The 15,690-nt window shown below is 39.9% G+C and overlaps 1 long non-coding RNA gene across 2 annotated transcripts; it reads left to right on the top strand.

The window, feature by feature from the left end:
* Window positions 1–1,488: 1,488 nt before the first annotated feature.
* On the top strand, window positions 1,489–14,708 carry LOC148225061 (uncharacterized). 2 transcript variants are annotated; one of them, XR_015801206.1, is made up of 5 exons: window positions 1,489–1,626; window positions 1,839–1,974; window positions 10,159–10,228; window positions 11,978–12,035; window positions 13,866–14,708. It is a non-coding gene; the product is annotated as an uncharacterized LOC148225061 (long non-coding RNA). The 2 variants fall into 2 exon arrangements; XR_015801205.1 differs by lacking the exon at window positions 1,839–1,974 and having other exon boundaries at window positions 1,492–1,626.
* Window positions 14,709–15,690: the final 982 nt, after the last annotated feature.

Consider the following 15,690-nt stretch of genomic DNA (forward strand, 5'->3'; position numbering starts at 1 on the left):
ATTCTGATCTATCTGGGAGCTCTTCAGTTCTAGCATCCACATTCAGTTTATTGTGGGACCCATCTCCAAAGTTCTTTTATGCTGCATATTTTTTCATTCCCAAGAGAGACAAAACATTTTATTTTGAACAGGAGACACTAATCCTAGAGTCATTCAGGCTGGGCAGGATCTCGAGGGCCCTGACCCAGCCACTGCTCAGAGGAGAGTGAGTGCAGAGGGCTGTGTGAATTCAGGAACTTAGAGTCAAAGTTATGAAACTGAGGAAACTTTGGGCATTTATTATCATATCCATATAGTCATCACTTGGCTAATGGCATTTTAAAAATTATACAGGCTCATGAATCATAGATAAGGTACCTGTGTACTTGCCCAGCCAGTTGTTACTTTGATTCACTTTAATAACCCATTTTTGCTCTAGTTTTTGTATTTTACTCTTCACCTGCTGTCTTCCTCACATAGATGGAAAGAAAGAAATTAATTAAGTAGAATCGGTCTGCGCAATCATAGGTGAAGCCTCCTGAGCTGAAAAATGACTCACATTTATCTGCTGGACTCTCTCCTCACAGATCTCCTGCAGCAACATCTCTCAAATTCTCTGTTAATTGAGCCATTTTCTGAATTCTAACAGTGAATAGGACATAGTGAGATAGAGACCAACTAGCACATGAAATTTATCATTAGCAAGAAGGGCAATTTTCCTGGAAGATTTTTGATAAAGGTATATTGAAAGTGCAGTTGGAGAAGTGCAATTTACTGCAAGCCTGCATTAAGCACTGACCTTCATGCTACTCAGTACTAAGCCAAGAAGCAAAGATGTTGAAATACAATGGAGGGCTTAAATAGAAGTGACTGTAATTAAAAATATATACTGGATTTGGGAAACGCCTGAGTATGGTTTTAATAAAAACATTACTGTGTTGCTGATATTAAGATTTAAATCCCTCAGAAAATCACTGACATACACACATGGTCTAGTTCTCTAGACAGCTAAAATGACATGTTCTTCTTTTCCTGCATTATGTTTCCAGCTGCATTGTACTTTCCACTTTGTTTTTGCAAATAGCTTAATTCCACAACCCCATTTTTTATGGCCTATTAGTATGGAGCTGCAGGTGCTCATCAAAAACTCTCAGTTTCACAGAGAGCATTCATGACCTACTAAAAACACATGAAGGATAAATTCAGGTATGGCAAGGCTGTTTTACACTTGTGGGCAGAGAATCCCTCCCTGACAGCTAAAGGACTCCAGTAATGCCAAATGACAGCCTGTATCCTTTCTGCTAGAAGAAAAATTGCAGCACAGTAAGAAGTGTGAAAATCAAACTGAACTGAAGAAGAACATAAAAATCATTCTGCTGGGTTAAAGAAAATGTCTGCTGTGCCCAGCACTGTGCTGGTTTCATTAGCTGGTTGTAGGTGCCAGCAGAAAGCAAATGAGAAGATCAGTGCCTACTCCTGAGCTGAGCACTCCTGGCTCTGCCAGTCTGCAGCCTAGAGGATTCCTGGGACAGAGGATTCAGCTGTTTCTCAGTGTTTGGGGGACTTGGTTTATGGCCTTTGTTTCATCTGCTTTATACATTTTGCATCCAGAAAATCCCACAGCAGCGAGTTCTATTGTGTAACCTGGTAAGTGAAAAAAACCTTCATTTTATTTGCTTTGCATGTTCTCTGTGCCCATCAAGTTCTGTTTTATCAGTAAAGACAAATAATCATTCTTATTTACTTTTCCCATGCAAAATTTAAGAACTGTATGAATTTCATTATCGGGTTTGATGTTCTTAAAGATCTTATCCTATCTAAATTATCCTGTGAAACTCTTCTCTTTTTTTTCTTCTTAGTGTAGGCAGAAAAGCTCATGATCAAGCTTACTGCCATGAATTTTCTGGACAAATATGTTTATACACTTTCTGACAAGAGAAATTTTTCCCTTCGATTACACCTTTATGATTTAGAAGAAGGAACAAACCAGTGGAGGTAAAGTCAGAGGAAAAGGTGGACTGAGTTTATTTAAACTCTCATCAGCTTTCTGTGTTTATTTGATCCATATCTGTGATCATGCTGCAATTTACACCACAGTAGCTGCAAGGGATATTTTCCACATCACTTGTAATACTGAAGGAAAAAGTCTTGACTCGCTTTTAAACATACTCCACCTTTCTTTTTATGACTCTGTACATCCATTCACACAGCTACACACACCCCTAAACTGAAGAAAAGATTTTTTTCCTCTTTCATCACACCTTGACAATGATGTGTTAGTTTTACATCCTTGGGTCTCTAGTTTTGCACTTGAATCTCGTAGTAGAGATGGTCTTGGATTCTGCAGGTGGATGGGGTTTGAATTGACTGGGTTCATACTTTTTTTCTTGCACTATGACACAATTTCTTGTAGAGGCATCTGTTGGCTGTACAGCTGAAAGTTTCCCTGGTCTGTGAAGCCTCCTCAGGTGTTGCCTTTTGCTGTTTCCTCATGTCTAGAGTCATCTCTTTCTCCACACAAACTCCTGGTGGGCATTTTTTCTTCCACACAAAAAAGGTGGAAGCTTGCCATGGGGAAAGGCCATGTCATGATGCCATAGAGGATTAGGGACACTCAGCTGCAAGGAGAATAAACTTACAGCTCTGAAAAACTACAGCATTTTTTCAGATAAGCAGCACTGAGGTTTGCAAGTTGAATGTTTTTTTCCTTCCCTTCAGGTGGAAATTATGGCATTTCTTTCAGAATATGGGGTACTCACACTATTTCTTCCTGTAGCAAGAAATATTTTAATATCTATTTGGAGGCAGAAGAAAGAAAACCTCTGTGATTACCTGAGATGCTTGGAGATCACCAGTTACATTTGAGGATTTGGTTTGACTTGATTGCATCTGTCACTGATGTATACAAATAATTAACAGTGGGGCTTGAGACCCCTTGGTCCTCCAAACCCACAGCCCTCAGCAGAGTGTTCAAGCTGTCCCTTGTCAACTACACACAGAATATTTAGATTGAATAGAGTGTAGATCTCAGCTGCTCAATGCTGTTCACACATCTTCCCAATAGCCAGGCACTTTGGACTTTTTCCTCAGGATATTCCCTCCTGGAGAACCACAAAAATGGGCCCCACTCACCTCCCACAAGCACCAGGGGCTGTGCTGATGCTTCCAGACCTTGGGACCCGGGTGGGATCCTGGCTGCAGTTGCATGACAGGCTTGTCTTTGCATGGTGATGGCAAATATCTGCATTTCTGGGGCTATTTCAAGGAGCACCTCAGCACAAATAGGGAGATTTGCTGCTTGGAAATGTGTTTTGCAACAGGAGGCTTTTACTGATGGCACAGCAGGGAGGCAGGGCTTTCTGCTGCCCCATGTGCTGTGCTGAAAGCTTGGTACTGCAAACTGAATTTTTGCTGGTGAGAGCAATGTTCTCTGCTAATTCATTATGTAACAGCCCTCATCTCACTTAGGCAAAAAACATTATCAGCTACACTGACGGTTGGATATTTTCTCCAAAACCAACATGAGTTTCGTTATCCAGATGATGTATATAACATAATTTTAAAGGCCTTGGAGCATTTAAGACAGGATACATGAATTAAGGACTGCATGATTAGCCCATGGTGGACTGTACTTGTCAAAATTGGTTGAATATCCAAATTAAGTTGTAGCTAATCCCTGCACAAGCCCATAAATACCTGTTCCCAACAAGCCTTCATAATAAATTCTTTGCATGAGGAAATATGACTTAAATTGTTTTAAAGCAATAATGTTTAGGTAAGTAAAAAAAAAGTTTCCTACTGCGAGATATTTTATGAACAAAATTAAATATAAAACCATATTATTAAATTCTGTCAAAAAGGTATTAATCTTGTTACTCTGGCATTGGTACCTCAGTTCTCCATAATTATGGATTAAGACTTTAAGACAAAAATATTGTGGAAGGTGGTTTTCATAGTTCCTGAAAAGAAAATAAAACTTGAAAGTATAAACCTTTAGACTTGCAATATGTCATTGTGTTATTACTATTATTAACCTACTACATGCTGCCTTTATGATCAGCATTGTGTAAAGCTCACTGGGAACAAATACAGTGCACAAATGAATTAATGAACTGTGGAATCAACCCCACACTACTTGGTAGTATGAGATATCTGTGTGTGCTGAGGTTAAAGAAAATTCCCCCGTTAATTTCAGTAGCTGGTATGTGGCTGACTGTCTGCTTTTGATCACAGTGTAGAAAAAATGTTTTAGAAAGATAGGATGTGGAATAGGAAAGTCTGTTTATCCCAGAAAAACCTGCGAGGAAAAGATGCAGTTTTTGAAGACCACAACATTCGTCTCAGAATATGGTCCAGTTCACACAAGAATTGCTGTAACATAATGGAGAATAAACCCCATCATTTCCACAAACTCCAATTATATGGGAGGGAGGATGTGCTAAAAATTTTTAAGAGATGCCTTAGATAGAACCAAAGGTTTTAAGGACCTGTGCAGAGGATTTTTTTTTTTTTTTTTTTGCTGTGGTTAATTGTGCCTCATAATATTTTTTAATTTCCCCACTACAACTAGTAAAATCATCCTGAAGGTTTAGTACTTTTCCTAATTGGATTATCTCTGAATGAATGCCACAGGTAAATGTGCCTGTTCTACTACATGGATATCATAAATCTTTCACTCCTCCCTGTAAGTCATTGTCACTGCATCAAAACCCTAGAAATCAGTCAGCAATTTTTGCTATAATCCAATCACTTATTCAGCTTAATTGATGGTGGTGTGACATGCTTGGGTTTTATTACAGTTTTTTTATACTCTGAAGCACATGCAGGCAACCATTCTGCATGGGACAATGCCCAATCACATTTTTTATATCTAATAGTTGCTTATGTTGGTATTTCACTAAGACACAAGCAAAATAAACTCAGCAAATAACCTGGGCTTTTTCTTTTCCTTCCAGCACTGTGGAAGACGAATTTGGTTTTAGAGTCTGTCACCTTCAAGTCATGGCACTGTAATTAATTCAAAATGGCAGCTTTCTGGTGGTGGTCAATTAGTCTAGGTAGAATGATTTTGTTTAATCATTTTCATAGAGAGTTTATGACCAAAATGCACTTTTCCAACACAGGATTGACAGAGATATATGCTTTTAACCTCTTATATAGGACAATAATTACCTTTCCAACCCACCTGGTCCCTCTTGATCACTCCTCATCCCATATGGGAAGACATCCTGCACTGCACTTTATATTGAATGTATTATTTGTGCAACCAGAGAAATATAGAAAATTGTGTTCAATGAGATGGGAACACCAGAATTTATATAAATTCTACAGGGATTCACAAGGTTTTGAATATACCTTGACATTACATCACTAATACTTGATGGTTTTGAAGCCTTTGGAAACTTCTACTCAATAACACAGAGATGTAGAAATCTGTATAAATATGTAAATGTCTGAATTTTCATTACTTTTTTTTCCCAAAACCAAGCTTCCATTACCATTCATTTCCAAAACTGTTCCACATAAGCACACAAATGTTGGGAGAATGCACACTACAATTTGAGTAAAAGAAATTCTTTTCATTAAGAACCTTTTTGCATCTCTTATGAGAGCAGGCTGGAACGGTGAAGGTTCTTCAGAGACCATAAAATCTGGAGATGCAAATGCTCAACACAAAAATTCAGGAACTTGTCTTGGACAAGTTTAGGGTACAATCTTCACCACAATAAAAAGAGCTGCCAGCTTAGGGCCCTGGGTCAGCTGCAGCCTTTCCATTCAAGGGTGACTTGTTTTAATGTACAGTATATTCCTTTTTCCTGTTGTTTACTTCAAATCTGAGACACCACTCTGCCATCCTCATCATTTAGATTTAAAAAATAAACCATTTGTACTCAAGGAGGTGAATTTCAGAGGGGACAAGTGAAAAGGAATCATTTGGGTGTTGAAGAATCTGTAAAATTCTTTGATCTTTGATGTTTCTAAAGGAGAATCACTGGCTCTTTCATAATAAAATATGTCTCTGGATGCTGTATACAGAGAGAGGATGAGAGGGTGGGTAATGATTTCAAATTTATTCACTTTGCCTCAGCTTAGAGACACAATTTCATATTGTCCAGATCAAGACACAGTTCAGTATTCATTTTTATTTCTTGAAAATGCAGCCAAAGGTTGTTTGGCTTTATTTACATTTGTTTAAGTTTTCTTCCTTGGGAAAAAATTGTACTGAAAAGAATTGAAAGAAAGTTTTTTTTTCTTGTGATCTTTACATCACCTCACATTTTGATAGTCATATAGAGTGCCCAGAGATCTGTAAGTGACTCAATAGGAAAAAGGGAGATGACTCTGCCCATTTTTTAAGTCATTTTTTTAATTGAAATTATTTCAGTGGAAACAGCTGAATGTGATAGCATCTAAAAAAAATTATATGGCTCCAAAAGTCAGCAGGGGCTGAAAGCCAACCAAATCCTGAAGAAAAGGACACTCTGAAGTGTCATGTACAATTCTTTCATGTCTTGAAGACCAAAGAGAGGAATATAGCTGGGATATGTTCAAAACAGTCACCTACCTACAGTTTCAGCAGCTTTGGGCCTTCTAAAATAACTCTGAGTACAAATACCTGACAGTGGGGAAGATAAGAGAGGGACAAAATAACTTCAAATATTCAAATCTTTCTGTTAGAACATTTTGTTGAAATTTTACTCTTGAGCCACTGGGCATCAATTCAGTATAAAGCATGTTTGCTTCACTGTCACTTTCTCTAAAAATGCTCCAGTATTTAGCAGATGGAAACTGAGTGGCAGTGGCAACTTGAAATTACCTCCATGCTCCATTAATGCATTTTCTTACACAGGGAGGGAAGGGAGGTGTGGAGCAGATGTAGACATTTATGGTTTTAAAAGTCCAAACTCTCAAGAACAGCTGTTTGGAAAGTTATGGCAGGAAGAATGTATATTACTTGTGGCTAGAATTTAGGAAAATAAGTATTGTTTAAATGCTCAGAGTCGTTGTGCATATTTATTTTTGCATTAATTCCTTTTTCGTTTTGCATTGAAAATTTGAGAAAAGTTAATCTTCTGTACTGGAAAGCAATTCAAAAATTGTTTAGGGCAAAGCTATTTTCTGAATTCGCAAGGAGCATGAGAAGTGTTTGAATTTGGATTTGCAACCAATGCTCACCACTTTACATTTATAGTGTCAAAAGACCTTAATTGAATTTTCCTTCTCTACACATCATCCTTGCCTTCATCATGATAACCTGATCTTCTCATCTTTGTCTCTCGATTTCCACAGCTGCATCTTCCTGGTTCTGCTGTTTCAGTCACTCCAGGTCATTTTGTGTTTTTTAGTTCTTGGATTTTGCATTGTTAGGAGTTCTCTCACCTTACTGGGCTTTCGTTTTCCAGACCATTGAGACAGAAAATAACAAGAGTCACTGGCCGTGCTCTCCTGCATGGTCTGTGACTCCAGGCTGGGTGTCTGGGTGCTCAGCAGGGCAGTCACAGCCTCTGTCTGTCCCCAGGAAGGACTACATGGACACAAGCACATGGCTGAACCCAGGAGCACTGCAAGCACTGAAACTTGCTGATCCATACTGACAATGGCCATTAAATCACAGAAAACTTAATGTTGGGAGGAACCCCTGTAGTCACCTTGCCCAGCCTCTGCTCAGCTTACAGGTGTGGTTTTGTCTGAAGCTAATGCACATTTTCCAGTTTCTGGGCATGACTTGTGGACCAGAAACTGGTTCCAGAAAGGGTTTTGCATGTGGTCACCCTGCTCTGCAGGCTAAGGTAAATTAGCTGTGAACATGGGCTCCTTCATGCCAGAGGAACTCCAAGTTAATGGTTTGTGTCAGGCCCAGGTAAGTGATCAGTATGAAAGTAACCTCTGTTAACTCTGTTGACACTCTATGCTCTCTGTCTATGAAAATAAGTTATTTAATATCAGTGCTGGCTTTGCAGTACTGCATCACCAGGCACCTGACACCTTCCACTTTGCTTAAAGATGGAATCTCTGTGAAACACTGGGATGATCCCTGAGTTAAAAATCAAACTCCCTCGTATGGGTTTAGACGATCCAATTCATTGCCTTCCTCACAGGAGAACAGAAAGCAGACTGATTTCACCTCAGGAACACATCAGTGCTCCCTGTGCCTGTGTTAAACCAATGCCCAGATTTGGGGTGGGGAGTGGATTCCTCTGCTCCCTAGGCAAGGACTGCCAGGGTTTTGGGTGGTGTCCTCCCAGTGCAGGCTGTGGTCACCCAAATCACCAGGCTGATTTAAGCCCTGAGCCACAATTTCTCTGATCCATCTTAACAGCATCAATCTTTGTGGCATGGCTAATCTTTTAACTGGCTTTAGGTGGTTAACAAGTGATTGTATCTGTGCATGCAAAGCCAACAGGCAAACCACAATGTGGCCAGGATTCAGCACACAGGTTGGTCTGTGTATTCCTCTTGGCTGGTCTGGGTATTCTTCTTTTTCTGCTCCCCAGGCACCCTAACTCTCTGTTGTTAGCAGCAGAAATTAAATTATAAACTCTTAAGGGCAGCTGCTACATCTTTCCTTATTCTTAGAAATTCTGTATTTATATTTAACCCTCCATATTATGCTTTTAATAGCAAAGAGCCTAACTTTGCCTATTGAAAAATTCTTGTGATTTGTTTTTTGTTGTTTTTCCAGTGAAAATCTTTCCTTTTCAGTAGTGGCAATGTTTCCATTAATACATTTTTCCTTGAGAATGTTTCTGGGGGAGGAAGTGGAATTTCTCATGAAGAATATTTTCAGTTGGAAAAGTCTGAATAGCTGCAATTGATAAAAAATTTAGACACAAGTGAGAACGGGAATGAAGAGTGATTAAGTAGAAACTTGCATCTCCTTGGTCTTCTGCTGCAAAATCCAAAATCTGAACAATTCTGAGGTTGGGAAAATAAATTCAGGAATTCATTTCATGCAGCAAACTGATACCTTTCTCCAGCAGTGATGCTATTAGCAATTGCCACTATGAGAAGAAAGTGTATTGGCATTTTTTTCTGTAGTGTTTATCATGATAATTTCTAGAAATGGGTCTAGGTAGCAAAACATGCCTGGATAATGCCAGGTTAATGGCAGTATTCCTCCATGTTGTACCATGTAGGAACACCCAGCTGGCTCTCAATAAGCCTGTAAAAGATTAAAAACACATAAGGCACTAAGATGCTTCCTTATGACTGCTTTGAATAGAGAGAATCATTTGGGTTGAATTTGGGTGTCACTGCATGAAATTGCATAATAGAGTGCACAAACAAACCCTGGGAGTTTTGGTGGCCTAGTTAGGGTGGCACAGTGATACCAGCAGAGTTATGCAACCACAGGAGTGCAGAAAGCTCCTGCAGTGCCACTGCTCCCAGAACAGGATGCTCCTCCTTATGTATAACCTGCCCTCCTAGAAGCACATTAAGCGAAATAAGCCATCAGTGCATCCTCGTGCAGGATGGGAGTTGAAGTGATGCTGCCTGGTTTTAGGAGATTTCCATCCTAGACATGAATGGTGAGGCAGATCTGAACCTGCTGGCTCCAAAACGGATATCCTTGGATTCGTGTCCTTTCCATCAGCATGAGCACCTGTACCCCTCTGCCAGGCAATTTCCTTTTCTGAAAACTCTTTTTGGTAAAGTGGCAGCTCTTTTGCACTTGTACCTTTTGCCCTTACAATATCCACAGTATTCCTTCCCACAAAGCATTCAACACACTGGGCATAATGAATTTATCCCATCTACTCTAAATAAAATTAGCTGCATTGTCAATGTATTTTTCCTTTTTTCCTGCAGTCAAGCAATTATTATGAGATTGAAAATGGTTATTTATTTCTAAAAGGACTGTCCTTGAAATTGCTTCAAGAATCCATTTCTGTGACTTGAATTTATCTTAAATGTCCTGGGAACTGTCAACCAAAGTGATCAAATCTATCACTTACAGTGTTTTTTCCATTCTGTTAAAAAATAATGAATTACTGTTTGTCTTTCATAGTCCTGGCTATTTTCAGGTTGTCATTTGCTGATGGCTGTTTTATTTATTTAAAATCTATCAATTCTTTCACCTGTTTGCATTAGTTCTCTTATTTCTGACATTTCAGACATCTGGCTATATGTGTGGTAGCATTTGTAGTTAAGATTTTCTAACATAATTTTGTTCCACAGGTTTTACTGAGCTTTGAAATCAACTGCAGTGAAACAGGAATCCAGTGGGCACTGAGTGGTATTCTCCACAGTGAGTGACTGCAGGTCCAATATGTTCTTTGGGTCATAAATTCAGCTCAATCCTACACATTTTTTTATAAAGAATAAACACTACTGGTACTGGCAGAAATCCTTATCCCATTGAAATGAATGGGAATTCAGAGAGAAAGGTTCATTAATCCTTTGGGGGGCTTTAAAACACCCAAGGCTAATCTGTATGTGTATCTCTCTTTGGTAGATTAGCTTTGCTTTTTCAGAAGTCTCTACCTTGACAGTGTTTTGTAAAATAGTTTCATTGTACTAAGTCACAGCACAGAATTTATAGCATATATAGAATGCAAAAAGTATTTATGCAGAAAATGTACAGCTGTAGAGAATGCCTTAAATTTTACAAACTATCTGCTGGTACACAAACTAGACGAGGAGATACTGGGCTTTGGAGCTGGGACACCCCACAGTGAATAATGCTGTATGCTCAGACTATATTAAAAATACCTATAATAAATAAAATATTTGAAACAAACAAACAAATAAAGAAATTTTAAACCCCAACCTGTGAGACAGAACTGGGATTCAAATCTCTTCCAGATAAAAACTCAGAATCGTGCTAGCTTGGTTATAACATTTCCTGAGTTTTCGCTACTTGCTGGTACAGTTGTGCTTGGACTTTCCCTCATAACCAGTGTCCTGGGCTTCCATCAGGCAGCTGGAGAAAAATGCCAATCCAGACTTTGCTAGGCAGAGAAGGCCATGAACTAGCTTTGGGATCTGGTCCAAATCTCACATACATCTCCCATGTAGTCCAAAAGAGAGATAGTTCAAGGTTGACTTGAACAGCCTTTTCTTACTCTTGGTCTAACAGCTTCATAGTCATCTTGCTCTAATTACAAGGCATTTAATTACCTCCTTAGATTCTGCCTCAGTTTAACATGTTATATATCTACAAAGGACCATCTCATAAGGTGTCACACAGTGAGAAGATTTCAGTTATTTATTTTCTCCTTTTTCTGCTATTTTCCATCTCTCAAATTGAAGGCTTTTACTTACTTTGATTTGCCTCTGAGTCCAGCTCAGTCCAATAGGACATGATATTGAAAGATTGTTTTATGGCCAAATGAAGGTCTCTTATCCCTCAAACTGATGCAGGAAAATTAATTATTCTTTGGGTGGTTGATGTGATACACGAGTTGCTGTGCCTGTATTCACAGGGACACAGATGGGCTTAGGCAGTCTGACACACCTCAGCACTCCATTTCCCAAACAAAAGCCTGGTCACACCACACTATTGATCCTTCTGGTCCACAGGCTTGTTTCCTATGGAAAATAGACATAGAGAATGCAGGAGGATGTGCCAGGGTATTAGTCCAACAGGCAGTCCAATGGCACCCAGAACATGCATCCAGGATAAAAGCCAGTAGGGACAGTTCTGGAAATTCAAATCTAGTGCTTATCCTTTCTACCAGGATCCTTGCACCCCTCTTGGCACAATTACTTGTTAAGATTCTGCTCTAGATCTTTAGGATAATGGATTAACAGCTGACAAACTGCTGCAGAAGTAGCTCTGTCCTTCTGAGAGATTTATGTGAATTCCTCCAAATCTGGTATGAGCAGCTGAAAAACAAACCTTCTGCTTATGTGCTATGAAACAGCAGAAGTTGTAAGTTTAAGATTTCAAGACACCGAAGTGACTGGGTTTAGAAAACCTTGCTGAGAAAATTTATAGACATGCTATGGATTTTTATCCATACACAGGCATTAACATGTATGCTCAATTCCACAGCTTTATTCTTGATGGAGTCTCTGCTCACCTGGGATATGTTGCTGGCTGCACTTATTTTGTAAGTTATACTTAAAACTAAGCATAAGAGACAAACCATGAGAGAATAGGAAAAGACAAGGGTGGATTTCTATGTTCATTCAGCCAATCAGCTTTTTAAGAAAATATCTTTAATACATGACAAAAATACAGTTTGTTAGTTTTCCCCACAGATTACTCAGAGCACATGGGCTTTAATCTGATTTGACAGCCTTGTGATATTTTCTGCCATTCTTGTTCTTAGCAAAGTGCTCTAAAAATGCATCCATAATTTATTTATGGGACCTTCTTTAACCCTTGAGTAACAAGAATGTACACCATACCTTTCATCCTTGAACTGTCAGTGCTGATTGTGGAAAGTGCCATCAGACACCTCTGAGGTGAAGCAGCTGAGCAATACTCTTTCTAAAACAATAAATAGTGAAGAAGGCATTGTTTTCTTGAAAGAATGCTGAAGAAGAAATATCAGAACCTTCTACCACATTATCTCTCCACAGAAAAATTCACTAGCGTCATGAAGACACACAGCTATTAATAATTTTGTGAGATACTTTAATTTCTAACAAAGGAAAATCCCAGGACAATCTATTTTTATCTGTACCAAGAGCTATTTTTTCCCACTAAAAACACACTGAACTCCTTTTAACATGAATATGCCATTACAAATTCAATTCAGAAAGCTCTTCATAATGGGCATACTTCATATCTCTTGCAGAGCTCTCAACTTCTCTGGTACTTTATTTGCCTCCCACTATATTTAGATTTGTTGTAATTATTTAATATCAAGTCTTCCCTTTCTGTGATGCCAGAAGTGTCTGTTTGGTGTAAGTAGTTTTATTACTGAACCAGATGAACAGGTAATATAAAAAGTAGCCCCAACTTTGATGCCTTTATTCTGGATTTGGCCTCTCCATCTTTTATATAATGATAGGGTAATTTCCCTTTCCTTTGGGCTGATAAATATTAACAGATGAGCACTGTGTCCTACATTCCTGTTTGTGCTACATTCCTACCCCAGTGTAGGGTGGAGTTTTAATGCAAGCTTAGATTTCATAGACCCACAGAACTGTTGAGGTTTGAAGAGATCTTTGTAAATTATGTAATCCAACCTCCTCCTTCAAGTTCAGTTAGATCAGGTTGCTCAGGGCTATTTCCAATCAAGCTGTGAATACATCCAAAGGTGCAGACCCCATAGCTCCCCTGAACCCTCTTCTAGAGTTTGAATTGAACACTCACTGCTTTACTCTGGGTATTTTTTACCTACTATCTAGTCAGAATTTCCCCTATTGCAGTCTGTGTTCATTGCCTTCTGCCCCCTTGCTGTGCACCCCCAAGAGGAAACTCACTCTATCCTATTTTGGATACTGGGAAATGTGTCCTTCTGGCCACTTGGAAATGTCTGGAGTAATTCACATCTCTGGATGTTCTCATGCGTGGTTAATAATCACTGATCAACCCTGCAAGTGAGGAGATGGTTGTGTCACATTGGCTCTGGTCTGGTTTGCAGTGTCTTTCACAAAAGTGATGTTAGCCTGCAGGCATTTCCATCCTGTGCCAAGTGATGATGGCTCCCGTGAGGAAGCAAAGAGCCCAAAGTAAAGATACAGCCTGCTCGAAGCTTCCTGTATGCTGTGCAAGCACAGGTGCTTGGGACACTCACTCTGCAGGTTTTGGGAAATCTCCAACCCCCAACTGCATGGGAGACATTCTCAGAGGTCAGCTCAATCTATTAAGCAAGGGTTGTGCAGACTATACGGTTTTAAATTTAAATAATGTAGCAAAGAGTTTGGTCCCAAGAAATATATCCACTTGCTTTCATTTAAGCAACACACTTGCCTTCTTTTTTCCACAGCTGGCACATTTTAAACTCATGGCAGGCAAGCAGCAGAACATCCAACCCCATAAAAGAGGTGCTTCTGGAAACCCCGGTCCTGGAAAACATGAGGCGGGTAGTAGTGAGCATGAATGTGTAAAGGGGAAAGCAAAAGCACACTGAAACAACCTGATATCCCTCCATGCTGTAAAAATTCATGCAGTGGGTTGAAAATGGACTGGCTGACCTGCTGGACTCAAGGGGCTGCATCAGTGGTCTGAAGTTCATCTGGAAACCAGCTGAACACACACCCCAGGAGATGCTTCTGGGGCCAGTAGGGTTTCACATCTCCATCAATGACCTGGACAAATGGCCAGAGTACACACTCTGCAAGTTTGCAGATGGTGCCAAACTGGGAGCAGTGGCCAATGCACTGGATGGTTGTGCTGCCTGTCAGAGGGACCTGGATGGGCTGGAGAAATGGACGGACAGAAACCTCCTGAGGACCAACAAAGGCAAATGCCAAGTGCAGCCCCTGGGGAGGCACAGGCTGGGGGTGATCAGCTGAAAACAGCATTGTGGAAAAGGACCTGAGGTTTCTGGTGAGCAAGTTGAAGATGAGCCAGCCATGTGCTCTGGCCACAAAGATCACCAGCATTCTGGATTGCACTAGGAAGAGCTTTACCAGCCTGTCAAGGGAGGTAATCCTTTCCCAATTTCCCAAATGTCTCACATTCATGTATAGGTGAAAGATTATCCTCGTGAATTCTTTTTCTCCTTTTTTTATTCTACAGCATATTTTTGTGCCACTGTGTGATGAAAACCAGTGCTGTACCCATTGTAAAATGTGCACTTCAAATTACAATATAATTTTTAAACCACTGTTACTTTTTCTATTTTACTAATGCATAACTGTCATCTAGTAGTATTGACTAGTTTTCTAGATTACCTGGAGCCAAAATAGGATGATGTCTCCTCTGATATTAAGTAATTATCCTGATTTTGTAATAGATCTTGAGCAACCCTATCCTTAAGCAGGAGAAGAAATTATTATCTTGGTACTCTATCAGATACAGAAATACCTGGGTGAGTAAATCTTAAGAGCTTTCATTATTTCCCTTAGCACACTGTCCACATCCATGAACCTCTCTGTTCCTTCCTTATATGGGAACTTTGTAAAATAAAAATGTAAAGTCTTATATTTGGGTGTTCCCACCTCTGTCTCCATCTCCCTGTCTTCTGACTATGCAGCAGGCTTAGAATTTCCCTATCTATCCCTACTGGAGGCAGTATCTTTGGGAGACCCCCACGTGAGGGGTGAGTCTGGGTATTTGCACAGACAGATTCATTTTCAGGGCCAGGCTGGCCAGCCATGAGTCAGCTCCTTTCCACAAGCTCTGTAGACAGGGGAGCACAATAAATTATTCACAAATCCCAACTGGCACCACAGTGCAAGTCTGAAGGTGGCACTTGGACCTGTCCACGGCTGGTGCACACCTCAGAATCAGTGCTCCTGCCAAGCTGCTCACTCCAGCCTCTGTAGTTAAGCCAGTCTCAGGTCTTCAACAGCAGCCACAGCTGTTTTGGAGATTTGAAAGGAGGAGCCAGGAATTCCCCATCACAGCCTGGATGCCAACTCCTACATAGCCCTGGGCAAGTCATTTAACTCCTCTGACTCAATTTCCCCATCTGCTAAATGGGGATAATAACAGAGGAGTATTGTAAGGATTAATTAATTAGCTAATGTTTGTAAAGTGCTTTGAAGATCAAAGCACAAAGTACTATTGTTGTTATCAAGGGTGTTGAATTAACTTTCCTCATTTTGGCACACAAACCCCAGCACTTGGTCCGTTGCCTCAGGGCA

The sequence above is a fragment of the Sturnus vulgaris genome, chromosome 1 (assembly GCF_052056855.1).
Source record: "Sturnus vulgaris isolate bStuVul1 chromosome 1, bStuVul1.hap1, whole genome shotgun sequence".
NCBI lineage: Eukaryota > Metazoa > Chordata > Aves > Passeriformes > Sturnidae > Sturnus > Sturnus vulgaris.